The sequence below is a fragment of the Ceratotherium simum genome, chromosome 9 (assembly GCF_057802395.1).
Source record: "Ceratotherium simum simum isolate JZ-2026a chromosome 9, ASM5780239v1, whole genome shotgun sequence".
Taxonomy (NCBI): Eukaryota; Metazoa; Chordata; class Mammalia; order Perissodactyla; family Rhinocerotidae; genus Ceratotherium; species Ceratotherium simum.
Window position 1 is genome coordinate 58,187,086 of NC_141908.1, and position 15,399 is coordinate 58,202,484.

Below are 15,399 nucleotides of genomic sequence, written 5' to 3' on the forward strand. Positions count from 1 at the left end.
GTTATTTCTTGTCTTGTTAATTATAGCCATTCTGATGGGCATATGGTGATATCTCATTGTAATTTTGATTTGCATTTCCCTAATAATTAGTGATGTTGAACATCTTTTCATGTGCCTGTTGGCCATCTGTATATCTTCTTTGGAGAAATGTCTGTTCAGATCCTTTGCCCATTTTTTAATTGGGTTGTTTGATTTTTTGTTGTTGAGATGTATGAGTTCTTTATATATTTTGGATATTTATCCCTTATCAGATGTATGATTTGCAAATATATTCTCTCAATTGTTAGGCTGTCTTTTGTTTTGTTGATGGTTTCCTTTGCTGTGCAGAAGCTTTTTCATTTGATGTAGTCCCATTTGTTTATTTTTTCTTTTGTTTCTCTTGCCTGGTGAGACATGGTATTAAAAAAGATACTGTTAAGACTACCTATGTTTTCTTCTAGAAGTTTTATGGTTTCAGGTCTTATGTTTGAGTCTCTAATCCATTTTGAGTTAATTTTTCTGTATGGTGTAAGATAACAGTCTACTTTCATTCTTTTGCATGTGGCTGTCCAGTTTTCTCAACACCATTTATTGAAGAGACTTTCCTTTCTCCATTGTATGTTCTTGGCTCCCCTGCCAAAAATTAGCTGTCCATAGATGTATGGGTTTATTTCTGAGCTCTCAATTCTGTCCCATTGATTTGTGTATCTGTTTTTGTTCCAGTACCATACTGTTTTGATTATTATATTTTGTAGTATATTTTGAAATCAGGGATTCTTTTTTCTCAGGATTCCTTTGGCTATTTGGAGTCTTTTGTTGTTCCATATAAATTTTAGGACTCTTTATTTTATTTCTGTGAAAAATGTTGTTTTGACTTTGATAGGGATTGCATTGAATCTGTAGATTGCTTTAGGCAGTATGGACATTTTAGCTATGTAATTCTTCCAATCTATGAGCATGTAATATCTTTCCATTTCTCTAAATGAGTTTTAATGTCAAAAGTAAGCTAGTGCAAAATTAGAACTTGGTTTACTCTCTGTCTTAAAAGAATAGTTTTCTTGGGCTTTTGGTGTGCTCTTGATAAAGAGATTATGGAAGATTTTTTTCTTTACCTTTGAGTAGTCTATGAAAAAAGGCAGGGATTTTATGTTTTATCAAAATAAATTTCCTGTATTGCTTTCAAAAAGTCTTTAATCACAAGAGATAAAGTTTTTCTTACAACTATATAAATTTCTGTATTTGACTGAAAATCTTTAATTGTCGCCATGTTTAAATGGATAACTAAGCGTTGTTTCACAGTGATCTGTGATCCAATTTAGTCAAGTGTCCAAACTTTTTGACATTTTTGACAAACTTCCCAAAATCCAAATCCTAAATAAAGTCTTTCTTTTGACCTGAAAGTAAGTTTGAGAAGTTTTACTGGGCCCCTGGGACTTCTCAAGGAATTTAATCTCCCTTATCAAAAGGGAAATATTAAACTGATAAGGTTTATTTGCATGTTAAACTGCATGGAAAGCGTTGTCAAATAAGTGATGGTAAGCCTTACTTATGGATATCCTTGCATGCATATATGTTATTAATATGTGTTCTAAAAATTATATAAAATTCTTAAAAAATCTGATATGTCCTGGTATAATTCTAGTCATTACCTTAAAATGTGTATTATAGAAATAAATAAATTTCTTTGTCAATTGCATTGTAATCAGATCTTTAACCATGCCATTTTAAGTCTTTTGCCATTTACAGACAGTTATTGTTTTACTCTGATGCTTTTGCAGATATGTTTCATCTTCAGAGAGATTCATGGCAAGGCCTCTGACACTCACTCTAGAAATCAGTTTTATGATAAACTTTCAGATCATAAAACTGAGCTAGGTAAGAAATTACAGAACTCTAATGCAGAAACTGATGGCTTCATAAAACTGCTAACAAAAGATCGAGATCAACAATTAATAATACATGGGACTACATGAATCAAGGAGTATGCTCTAATGTTTTACTTTTCCAGATTTAAAGAAGTCTTTTCTCTTAAGCTATCAACAATCTGGTAAGATATACCTTTATGAACAAAGATGAGATATTTACTTTTTCTCCCTACCTGATCTCTCCAGAATTCAGAAACTCCCAGTGAATACTCTTATTTTCACTTACATAAATAATCAGCCCAAGTTTTTAATATAAACAAATTAGTTTCACTGTGATTATCTTTGGTAAAAAAATGAGGGTAATTGTGAAGGGAAAAATTATGTTGCAACTTGGTAGATGCTGGATTCCAGTCCTGTTGTCTTTGAGGTTTGGACTGGGCTCCCCTGGCCTAAGGCATTGCCTTTGATCTTGATGACTGCTTGCAGTGCCCTCTTTGGAAAACATGAACTGACTTTCACATGGGATGGTCACTGGCAGATCAGTGTCTGTTGGTATACAACCTTCTGCTGATCCCTTGTTGTCTTATGCTACTGTAAGTCTCTCATGTCTTATGCTTGAGCCTATCATCAACAGGTTAAAGAAGCTTCCCTGGATTCCAATTTAAAGGATTCTGTTGGTCGCAGTCCAGAGTCTGGTGACTGGGTATTCTGGAAATGACATCAGAAGAAGACAGCCCTTGATTCCCATTGGAAAGGACCTTACCGAGTGTTCCTAACCACTGACACTGCTGCAGAACTAGAAGGCATTTAACTGGAGATACATCTCACAGTTAAAGAAGGCTCCACCTGACATCTGGCCTAGTACAAATGCTGGAGGCTTCCAAATCAAAATGACTAGGAAGAGAAGCAACAGACATCTGAGGCAGACGGCTTTCCCAAGATGGCTGCACCAGGCCTGTATACTATTTACTTGTTGTTGCTTCTTACCTCATTTTCTCCCTCTCTTTCTTGGGAAGACAATACTCTTATCTGCATCTCCCAGTCTATTATAAAAGGGGGAAATCTTTCTGTCAAGTTTGTCATCAGAAGCCTCATAATGTACATTAATCTAGAAAATCTTTTAGTACATTTAATTACCAATCTCTCCTCCATTCCCCCTCTAATTCATTGTGCTAAGTGTCTAGAACTTTTTGACTAACCAATCAAACTTCCAGAGATTTAAGAGGTAACATTTGTAACTGTTATAAATACCTCTTGTTTTACTTGGGTAATCACATCTGGCAAGGTAGAGACAGAACTAGATAGAATTTGGGCACAAGCTGAATGGTTAAATGCAGTGCCCACTGATGCCCTCTGGTTCTTTGATTTCTTTAGCTGGCTGCCCTCATGCATTGCCTGGTTCTGATCTATTCTCCAATTTGGGCTTAGCATTTTGTTTGTTATTATAGGAATTCTCGTTGTTGTAAAACTTTATCTCCTTTACATTGCTTGATGTTATAAAAACACCACTTGGATGATAGTCACACAGCACTTTGAAATGATTACTAAGGCTTATGAAACTTCACATGAAACTTCAAGGAACTGCAGAAAATGCTTGCCCTCAAAAGAACTTGACAGTAGAGCCTTCCTCTGCTCTGGCACTCTTGTTGCTCAAATGTGGCCTAAAGGCTCCTAAGGAAACCACTTTCCCTCCTGTGTGGGACATGACATACCAGGAATGACCTTCCTGGCAATGAGGGACCAATGGTGCTTTGATAGCTGATCAGCAATGCTTCCCAGTGTCTGATCAGCGATGCTCTCAGAGAAAGATCTTGATCAAAAGGGGAAAAATGTGAAAGATGACATGAGTGGAGCCATATTAAAATAGAGCCAGAGCTGCCATTCCAGAGGAATTGCCTTGCATGTCTTGTTTTCTTTTTGTGTGTGTGTGTGTGTGAGGAAGATCAGCCCTGTGCTAACATCTGCCAATCTTCCTCTTTTTTTTGCTGAGGAAGATTGGCCCTGGGCTAACATCTGTGCCCATCTTCCTCCACTTTATATGGGACGCCGCCACACAGTATGGTTTGCCAAGCGGTGCATCGGGGCACGGCTGGGATCCAAACCGGCGAACTCCGGGCCGCCGCAGCCAAGCGTGCACACTTAACCGCTTGCGCCACCGGGCCGGTCCCTGTCTTGTTTTCTTTATCTTCCAAACTGGACCAAACTGCCAACACTCCAAGAAGTCAGTAAGGACAAGAATATCCCATCTGTAAGGACTGATGAAATTGGACTTTGCTGATGACCTGATTGCTAACCAATTAATGAAGTACAAGTCTAGCCTTTTGCCAGATGATCGAACCTCAGACCAATCTATTAAGTATAAATCTAGCACCAATGAACTCTTCTTTAATAGAACTCACCTCATCCTCCCTTTTCCCATAAAAACCCTAAGCCCCTCTCTTGTAATTGGAACACTATTTGGGTTTCTACCTGAATCTATGCTTCCCAAATTGTGGTTCTTTGATCCCAAATAAACACTTTGCCTCTTAAACTGGTTTTTGTTCTTGTAGGTTGACACCTTTCTCTCATAATTTCCATTCTTTTCTCAGTCTGCCATGTGAGGAAAACAAATTTACCAAGAGACCATCAAGCATGGTCAATGAGAGGGGGCTATGTGAATAGGGGTTGTGACTGATACAGGGTTTTGCTTCTGAAAAGGTCACGTAATAATAATAACAGAGATAAGATTTTTATACTGCATACTATGTGCCAGGCACTACCCTAAGCACATTACATATGTGTGTACGCATGTACACAGACATATAAATATATATACATATTTGTATATATATACATATATACTCATTTTATATACATATTAAATGACTATATATACATATATATTGACAATAACCTAATAAACAAGGTACTATTACTAGCCCCATTTACAGATGAGAAACTGAGGCACAAAGAGGTTAAGTCAAACTTCATATAGCTCGTACATAGATGAGCCAGGATTCAAACTCAGGTAATTTGACTCCTGAATTCTGTTCTTTACTACTGTGCTGTGGTCACCAAACTACACACCTGAAAACACTTGAGTTACAAAGCCACATTCTCCAGCTGTAGATAGAAGCATTTTAACATCAAACTAACAGATTTAAAATGTTGGATCTCCTTTGCAGCTGGGAATTAGCTGAAACTTTTATTTGACCTTAGTGTAATATCTAATACTAAAATAACTAAAATATATAAGATTTTTTAATGCTCTATAAGACCTGCTTCTAGAATATATTTATCTACAAATAATCTTCCCCAAATAATAGTATTATTTAATTCAATAAACACTTATGGGGCTCCAACTGTATAAGGCACAGTGCCGACAACTACAGGGATTACAAAGTGAGTCAGACAGAATTTATTTTACTTATTAAGAGAATATAAGAAAGTATTAACAACTACTAGTACCATTTACTGAGAATGGCACCTCTATGCCAGGCACTGTGCTAAGTGATTTGTGTCCCTCATTTTATTAAATTATAATAAAACTCTATGAGGTTTGTATTATTATCCACATTTTACAGATGAGAAAGATGATGCTTAGAGAGATTAAGATCACTTAGTACGTGGTAGGGCCTGGGTCCAAACTCCTATTCATCTGACTCTAAAGCCTGTGTTACCATTCCATAAAATAGGTTACATGTAAAGTTGTTACATGAAAAAGATTCTGTCATCAAATACATATAGAAAATGCTGGCTTCAATAAAGTTTAAAATGGTTCTTTTCTGCAAGACATTGTGGAGCTTTTAATATACTAACAGGTACCGCGAATGTCTAGGCAGATATAATTTCTACCCTCAATTTCTTGAGCATGAATCACCTTTTTTGTCTTCACAGAGCTTCTGGGACCACCATGATGCTATGGCATGTCCTTCAGACAACATGTTCTACACACGTTAAAAACATCAATTCAGGAGAAAGCTGATAAATTCTGGGTCCACCACTTTCTTGTTGTGTAACCTTGAACAAGGTTGATTTTACTTCTTCAAATCTCTATTTTGTTTTCTATAAATTGGGCAAAATAAGAGTATCTACATCACAGGACTGGTTGGAGAACTAATGGAGATTTTTCTATGCAAAGTGCTCAAGCCTGTGCCTGACACAGAGCAAGTGTTCAAGAAGCTTCAGTTACTGTAGTTATGAACTATTTTGACTCTTCTTACACTATGCCATATCCCAGGAGAGCATAGATAGTTAAATCCAGTAATGCTTATAATAGGCAGGCTATGCCAGGGGCCATATATTATCAACAAAATGTTTAGGGGTTACATATGGTTACATATGGTTAAGAGTTGGGTTCATAAATATTTCCATATGAGCTATCTCTTAAGCCTTAAGCAATGGTTAGTATTTTGAGAGGTGGGTATGGGAGAATGGTGGAGGGAACTGCATAAGCAAACAGCATAGGAAAATGGAATGTATTAAAATTCAAAACTTTTTTTGTGTGTGTGAAGAAGATTAGCCCTGAGCTAACTTCTGTTGCCAATCCTCCTCTTTTTGCTGAGGAAGATTGGCCCTGGGCTAACATCCGTGCCCATCTTCTTCTACTTCATATGGGATTCTGCCACAGCATAGCTTGACAAGTGGTCTCCCCGCTCTGGAACCGAACATGCAAACCCTGGGCCTCCGAAGTGGAGTGCGTGAACTTAACTGCTATGCCATCAGACCAGGCCCCAAAATTCAAAACTTTTTACGCACCCAAGGTATTTGTAATGTTTTGGGGTTAGAAGGTAAAACAATAAAGAGAAAAGCAGATCATCTTTGTGACCTTGCAGTATGCAAAAATTTCTTTTTTTTTTTTTCTTTTTTTTTCCCCCAAAGCCCCAGTAGATAGTTGTATGTCATAGTTGCACATCCTTCTAGTTGCTGTATGTGGGACGCGGCCTCAGCATGGCCGGATAAGCGGTGCGTCGGTGCGCACCCGGGATCCGACCCGGCGAACCCTGGGCTGCCGCAGCAGAGCGTGCGCACTTAACCGCTTGTGCCACCGGGCTGGCAAAAATTTCTTAAACAGGAAACAAAAGTGCTAATGATAAAATTAAAAAATTGATAAATATATTCTATTAAGAATAAGAATGTAAGAATAAGACACTATCAAGGGAATGAAAAGGCCATCCATAGAGTGGGAGATGATATTCATTATATATATATATAGAGAGAGAGAGAAATGAGTTGAATCTAGAATACACAACCCCTACAGATCAATAAGAAAAAGATAACACAATAGAAAAATTGGGCAAAAACCTTTAATGAACACTTCACAAAAGTAGATACTAAAATGGCCTGTAAACATATGAAGAAGTGCTTGACTTCACTAGACATTAGGGATATGCAAATTAAAACTACAATGGGCTATCACTTCACACCCACCAGAATGGCTACAATGAAGAAAGATGAAGATTATCAAGTGTTGACAAGGATATAGAGCAACTAGAATTCTTATCTGAAGTGTAAATTGTTACAACTACTTTGAAAAACTATTTAGCAATATCTACTAAAACTGAATATATACATACCCTATGACTCATTCCACTTCTAAGTATATACCTAATACAAATGATATGCACTAGAATGTTCATTGCAATACTATTTATAATAGCCCCAAATTGGAAATTAGCCAATTAACCCATCAACAATAGAAAGAATAAATAATTTTGGTATCTTCATACAATAAAACATTCACATAATGGAATATAGCAATAATAATAAATGATACATAATTACATGTAACAACAAATAGACCTTGCAAACATAATGTTGAGAAAAAGAACTAAAATAAAGGAGCATATCGACATACTGTATGATACCATTTATATAAAGTACAAAATTAGGCGAAACTACTCTGTGCTGTTAGTTAGGATTGTGGCTATCCTTGTAGGAAGGGTGGGATGGGGTGGAGTGGAGTGACTGGAGGGGAGCATGAGAAAGGCTTCTAGGGTGCTGGAAGTGTTCTTTTACTTGATCTGAGTGTCAGTTACACAGGTATGTTACGTTTGTGTACATTCATTCAACTGTACACTTTGCACTATTCTGTATGTTATATTTTAATAGAAATTTTTAAAAAGTAATGTGTTCAATGCTATTAATTTTAGTAAACTATGTTAACGAACATAGGCAAAGTTCTCATAAGAAGGACATCTTCAAATACTGTCAAGTTTGTGTATTTTTAGGATGAATATGATGTTTTTTGAGTTTTTTTCCCCACTCTCAGCTTGATTTTGCTCAAAATGATTTGTGAGAAAATACAAGCTTCCTTTAATGCTAATGCTTCCTTGCTGAACTTTGGAAGTGGGTAGAAGAGACTGACATAGAATCTGGTGATGCCAATGAGAAAAACGTGTATCTGGAACGCTGAGCCTAGAAAATCTTAACAGTTGGCAGGTCTGTGCTGAATCTCCCTTGGGGCACTTAGGGTTCCCCCCAAAGAGCTCCAACAGCAGCATCCTGGCAGAATGTTACATTTAAAAATAAATCCTTCTGAGTACCACACTGAAGTTTATAAGCAATAATGAAGAGCTGCATCAGAAAACAGCAGTGAAGCCACATCACGGTAGGTTTTAAGCCACAATGTCCTTTGAGTTTAGTAGTAATATGCCAGAAAACGATGAATCTTGCACTAAGATGCAATGCTTTTTAGATGTGTGGCAATAGAATCCAGACAGCAAAGTGGTGATTCATTTATATCTGAATATCTTGCCCAGGCACTAAGTTTCTTATATTTAAATGTTGAAAAAAACAGGTACAATTTATTTACTATATAGTACAAAATATAGTTTGGTTCAACATGTGACATACTTCATTAGCTGCAACTGTTTTTAAAGCAGCATTGAAAAATCTGAGAATTTCAGAATTTAAGTAAAGAAGACTATTGGTTCTCAAAAAAAAAAAATGCTTTGAGGACTAACTGTCTTCTTTTAATCTGAATTTAAAACATTTTTGCTTTGTTACAGTTTTTCGTCTTGTAATCTGATAGTGTTAAGCATGACCATGTGAAAACGGAAACTCAAAGAAGGGAAAACAGGGTTCTGACAAATGCTTTGTCAGGTTTTTTGGAATAGTTTTTAATACACCTGACTTATCAAAAGGGAATGTCATATGCTTAGTTCCTAAATTACTAAGTCTTTAGAGAAGCCAAAATTATCTCCAGACAGGGCTTTACTAAAATTGTCTGAGGTCGAGAATGGATTGGGAGGTCACAGCAGCCTGATGAAATTTTCTGGCAAAAAGACCCTGGGGTCTGGTCCTGAGCTACATTTGCCCAGTGACTCTTGTCTGTGGCATCAGGATGCTTTCATGAGGACTGAAGCCTCTTTCTGTTACAAATGGGGGAACTATTTGCTCTCCCCTTACAGCATGCTAGGGACGTAGGACCTAAGCGCAGCATTAGAACTATGACTTATTTTAGAAACCTTCTTAAAAATACACACTTTTCTAGGAAAGGGCACAACTATGTTTCTCAAGCCACTGAATATTTCTAGAGGAATTATATTTCATAAAATTTTAGAGGTAAACATAATTTAGGAATCTATCCTTTATTTTATGTGAGAAAAATGGGATTAGGAGAACTTAATCCAGCATGCTACCTGACTGATGGTGGGATCAAACCCAGAGCTTCTTGCCCAGGGACACTGTTTCGAATATTTAAGTACGTACAATCAAAGATGTGCAAGACTCATATATTGTGGTTGTTATCTTCTTTTTTTTTGCTGAGGAAGATTCGCCCTGAGCTAACATCCACCACCAATCTTCCTCTATTTTGTAGGTAGGACACTGCCACAGCATGGCTGGTGAGCAGAGTGGGTCTGCACCCCGGATATGAACCTGTGAACCTGGGCCGCCAAAGCGGAGTGCACAAAACTTTTAAAAACTCGGCCACAGGGCTGGGTCCAGTGGTTGTTATCTTCTTTAAAAATTTAAATAGGTTAGTATTTGGTCTGTTTTCTTTTTATATTTTGACTGAAATTTAGCAGTATTCATTTTTAAGTGATTTTTTAATTTTAAAGTTTTATTAATGTGAATAATGGAAGAAAAATTAAATGAAAGAGAAAAGCCTGTGTGGCCAAGAGCCAACATTTCTTTCCATTTTAAAGAATGCAGAAGATTGATTGCAACACTTCATTTTAAATAATTCTTTTAATATTCTCAACGGGAAAAAAAAGAGAACAAACCCTATTAAAACTACGCTTTTAGCCGTACTGTTTGGATGGATATAACTAATTCAAATAGGCTCATAGTAGGAGGTGCACTCACATTTCTGTTGGTGGTTTTTATACTGAAGTACTATCAGAACTGCAATAAAAATGCTATCTGAAAAGACACGTTTTTCCAAGCAATGGCAACTGACTTTCCGTTGGAGCAGATCAAAGCAGCAGGGCCATTGAGGCCTCCGGCTATGTCTTTAGGCCTCTCCTCTGCAGCTCACACAAAGGGCCAGGCTGAAGGGGCCACATACAGCAACTCAGGAGGTCAATGCACCCAGCTGCTGCTATAAATTCTAGCTCCAGGACACAAAATGTTTTGCCCCCTGGTGTCAGAAAATTTCAGCTCTTGTATTCAGTGTTTAGGTTATTTGCATTGAAGAACCAAAAGGAAAAAAAAGAAAGAAAAAGGAATAGTGGTTTACTTAATGGTCTTTTTAAAAAGATATTTTTCCTCCAGAAGCTTGCTCAATTTAAAGAAAGAGAGTTCATATTTGCTTTGCCAGTGCTCTGTACTCCCACCTTGGTAGAGAAAAGAGATTTCCTTAGCTTAAATATTAACCGAACATTTCAAAGCTATTCAAAAGCTGCTGTCCAGGTTAAAAAAAAAAAAAAAAGTAATAGGCTTCTAAAAAGCACAACTTGGGAATAAATAGAAACAGTAAAAACTGTGCTGTAACCCTTTTTCCTTTTTGCACACATATCCCACAATTTTAATACATTATAGAGTACTCAGAAAAAATTCTAGTGGAGTATTATAATCATGGTGATCACCATAGAAGAAGCCACTCTTGGTTCTCCATCAGCCAAGAAACAGTTTTCACCCAGGAGCAGTAGAGGTGGCTCCCAACTGGCAGTCAGGGCTGCTGTGTGAGCAACACGAAAGCCACCATTCCAGCCCTGTGGAAACCTGGTACGAGCTGAGTAATCTGGCCATGCCAGGGATGGGGTGAGCAGAGAATGTGAGTAATGGGGAGAGAGTGGGGTTAGGACGGGGAAAAGGGTGAGGGGGATCTGGAGAGGGAAGGACGAGTGGGGAGTTGAGCTTAATTTTGCAGGGTGGACTAATGCACCAATTCCTTATTTGGAATTTCCTGACATTTCACTCCTAAAATAATTTCCTTCCCTTTTATCTTTTGACTGTATGGCAGAAATCTGTATAGAATGAAGTAGAGCAGAGCAAACTATATGAGCAGGAAGAACTTAGTTAAGCAGGGCATGTAACTCCCTCAAACAAAGAGGCTGGGCAACTGGGAGACAATGTGATATCACCCTTATCCTGAGAAACACCGAGTGTCCTGTGACCCAGGGGATGCTTGTACTCTAAAAGGTCTTTAGTCAATACTGAACAGAATGGCCAGTCCCTGGCCTGGCTTCTTGGAAGTCTGCCATTGTCCTGACATCCTAGAAATTGATGCTACTTGCTTTAGTCATGCAGGTAGCTTCTGGGGCACTAGTGATATGCAAAACAGCATCAGATAAGGCCCTCCAGTGAATGCCCGAGGATTCTCTCCACTGGAAGTGATTTATCTTAAATGACTGCCCCTGTCCCTATGTCCCTGTGTATCGTGTTTATTCTTGTACTATTATACTAACTTTGTACCAGTTTTTCTTCTGTGGAATTTCTTTTTGGCTTCCCAAATAACTCCTTCTCACTCTCCCAATGAACACCAAAAGTCAAAGACATAATGGTTTTTTAACAAGGAGCCACATGGAAAGTAGAGAATTTAATCATAACATTCATCATTTTCCTTTTCAATGATTTGCTTTATAAGGAAACAAAGGAATGGAAATATTTTCTTTTAGAAGAACGTTGGTTTTGACTCTTGGTGTCTCCTGAACTTCAAATAGTCTTTCAAGCTCCCTTTGCTTTAAAGGACACGAACGGAAAGTAAACAATTCATAAAAACGGACCTGGGGCTCAATGTATTTAGTTTGACAAAGTATGTTTCCTGTGAAAGAAAATGCAAAAAGAATTCAAAGTTCCAAAATTGCACAATCATTCTTTCCATACTTTGATTGACTTGTGTCTGTCTTTTTTTCTCTAACCTCACTTCCCACCCTTGTCCTTCTCTGTCTCCCTAGTCTCCCTCCCTCTCACCTGTTGTCTTTGCTGCTTCTCAACTCTCTTATCTGTCTCATGTCTCTGGGATCTCTCTGTCTCTGTCTCTATCTCTGTATGTGTATGTGCCTGTCTATCTCTCTCTCTCATCTCGCAGTCTCTGTCTCTCTTTCACACTATAATATTGCTGGAGAACTAGAAAGCACTCATAAAATTAGTCATTTGCCTTGTTTTGCAGCTATATTGTATTAATTTTGTATTCAATCTTCCTTCTATAAATCAAAAGATTAATAGATGTCAGGACAAGTTTATCCCTATGGCAAGATAAAACAAATTAAGGCCATATCTCCGGTTATGTCTCAAGTAGTCATGTCAGTGGCAATAAGTGAGGATTGTTTTTATGCGTGCTCACATGATATATCTCCCATGACGCATGACATAGTGGGACAAGAACTTAAATCCACCATAGAATTTAATGGTATATTTTTGTAGACATTCATCATCAGGGTCCTGGGTTATACAAATACTGCAACTTTTTATTGGGGAGTATAAGGTGCTTTTACATATATTAAGTAGACATAAACTGTTACATGGCTTACAATCATCCCACATTTTTCTGATGAAGTAAATGATGCTCAGGGATAAATAATTCCATGACAAAGCAAATATATGAAAGGAAGCCAAGGATGGACCCATGGCTAGAAAAAACATGTCTTCCAAAATCAGGTACTAGCCTAATTGTGATAACTACACTGAACAACAGTATCTGCTAGGAGGTCCCACATCACAGAGTCTCTAGGACCTTGGAAAAATTAATGCACTTTGGCTTTAATTTATTCATTTTTGCAAGAGTCTACTGAACCTTCAGTGTTTACATCTCTAATGCACCAATGAGGTAGAATAAAACAAGTCGATACTCTTTCAATATTTTCCAAACCACCTGAAATCCCACTGGGGACTATGAGATAAAAACATCTTCCTAGTGCCAAGAGTTTCTAAGCTCTTTTCTAATAGTAATATTTATTCAACGTTTAAAAATGGCAAAATTGAAAGAAAAAAGAATCTTAAGTGGGGAGAATTAAAGTGATAATATTAAAACAGAAATGAGAATTTCACAAATATCTATTGTATACATACAAAATGTATCTATCCTCATAACAAACAATACTCCCCCTTGAGGAGCTAAACTTACCTGGTTTCCAGGCAGATTTCTATGCCCAAGGGTCTAAATAAACATGAAGCCATTGAATTTTGACTTGAACTAGATGGAACGTTAAAAATTTGAAACATGTCTATCATGAAAATCATGTGACAAGAGTGCAAATCACCCACCACGTCACTCAATTTTATTACAGGCTACCAACCACTATTCTGTCAGCCTGAATGTGAATTCTTGAACATGTACGATCATCGACTTAAATATACTTCCTGAAGAGGAAAGAGAGTGAGGGTTCTAACATACTTGGATTAAATATGAATTTCCAACTAGTAGTTATTCTGAGACAAACTTTGAAAGAAAAAGGAATTGTAGTTCATAAAGATAAAGGGAACGTGAGAAATCAGTCACATCTTCATTATATTTAGCAAAGTGACTCAATATCACAATTCAAATAAAAATAAGTTAGGAAAACCAAGATGACATTGGACAAGGGAGTCATGAAATTAGCAAATTCTATTTGCTCTAATTCTGATACTTTTCTCTTTTCTGAAATTGATTTGAACTGTTTTACATTTTTGTTACATACTTCATGAAAAAGTTCCCTGAGGTGTAAACGCTAATCAGCCAGCAATGCTTACCTTCGTTTTCAAGATTACAGTCCACATTCACTGCTGCATTCGAACACCGGACGAGGTGTTACACTGAGAGAGAAATAGTTCCATCATTTCAACCTGGTGCTCCTGTGAAACGTGGTGCTAGGAAACAGCCACAGGCAGTGCGTCTGAACAAATCATAGGTGCTGTAATCGCCGCTTAGCTCTAATTACTATTGAGGATAGTGTTTGCAACTTGATTCCAGGGAGAGGGCAGGCTACCTTCTGACGACACTGAACCAAATATATCCTAAAAGACTGACAGGGGACTTTTTTCATGTAATTTTTCTGAGTATCTTCCAGCTACTCAGAAACGACCACTCTGCCGTGGTAAAAACGAAAATCGATCACCTGACACCCACCTCTCCTTCCCAACAAAGCAATTCAATTCTCTCAAAATATTTATTTATAATAACAGTTTGGAATTTTTGGTATTAGACTTAGGGGGATTGTTTTTTCCTTTTCTAAGTGGGCAACTAAATCTTTATTTTAAAATTGCTTTTATTTCAAGTGAGAATGTGTTCTTAAAATAAGAACTTTATATTCTGTTAGCCCAGAATAACTTTTGCATACCATTAGGCCTAAAAATTCCTTTTCTGTGGACTTTCAGGTTTTTAAATAAAGATTCACAGCATATAATCCAAAAAGACTAACGCAGATAACAATTTGATGTTGATAACAACAGGGATGTTTATGCATTTCAACTCAAAAACCTAATTTAAGTTATATGGAAGAATTATCATGGTGAAATTAGCAGTTGTGTAGGCTTGGAACCAAAATGATGCATTATTTACTCATATATCTAAGTAATTTCATTTTCCATCTAGTGGCATCTGACCGTGTGATCAGAATAAGGCTTCTGATATATCCATGTTACACAGTGTGGTTGTGCTTATGCTAAGCTGATTGTCATTGATACTGATGAGTTAGCTTAGTGGATATTTGACTGAATGAAAGAAACTTGAAATGACTGATGTTTGCAAATGTCAGGAAGGATTTTGCACCTTTGGTTGTGCAACTTAGCACATTTGCCAGCCACAGCCAACACTTTAGTGACGTAGAGAACAAACTGACATCCACTCAAATTCAGAGTTTTGGTGTATCTGCTTATGATTTGCACAGTAACTATCAGGAACAGGTAAACCTAAGGGAATAATTAGATGCAGCAATCAAAATGGTAATTATAAAACCAGCTCTTAGAAATGGTGCATATCTCCAGGCCCAATGATCTCAGTTGTTATGAATAATAACAAAACAGCATTCTAAATGGAACACAGTATGCTAGCTCCATACTTATTTTCCCCCAAATAACAATTGTGCACTTCTTCCTCACATAATATTTAGTTCTTCATGATTAAAATAAAATTATAGTCACCGATGTGGTTTTCACTTTTTTATTTTTTAATTTTACTTTTTAAAATCTATACCTATGATAGACCTCTCCT

General features: G+C 37.1%; 1 protein-coding gene across 3 annotated transcripts in view; it reads right to left on the minus strand.

Annotated features, from left to right (window-relative positions):
- The window catches only part of ZNF385B (zinc finger protein 385B), a 195,679-nt gene that overhangs the window by 92,665 nt on the left and 87,615 nt on the right, over positions 1-15,399 (minus strand). Inside the window, exon 1 of one of the 3 annotated variants that reach the window (XM_087435447.1) lies at positions 13,941-14,108. The exons of the other annotated variants lie outside the window; for them this stretch is intronic. The gene's annotated coding sequence lies outside the window, so the exon portion shown is untranslated. Of the gene's footprint in view, positions 1-13,940; positions 14,109-15,399 lie in introns of those variants that run through there. 3 annotated transcript variants of the gene reach the window in all.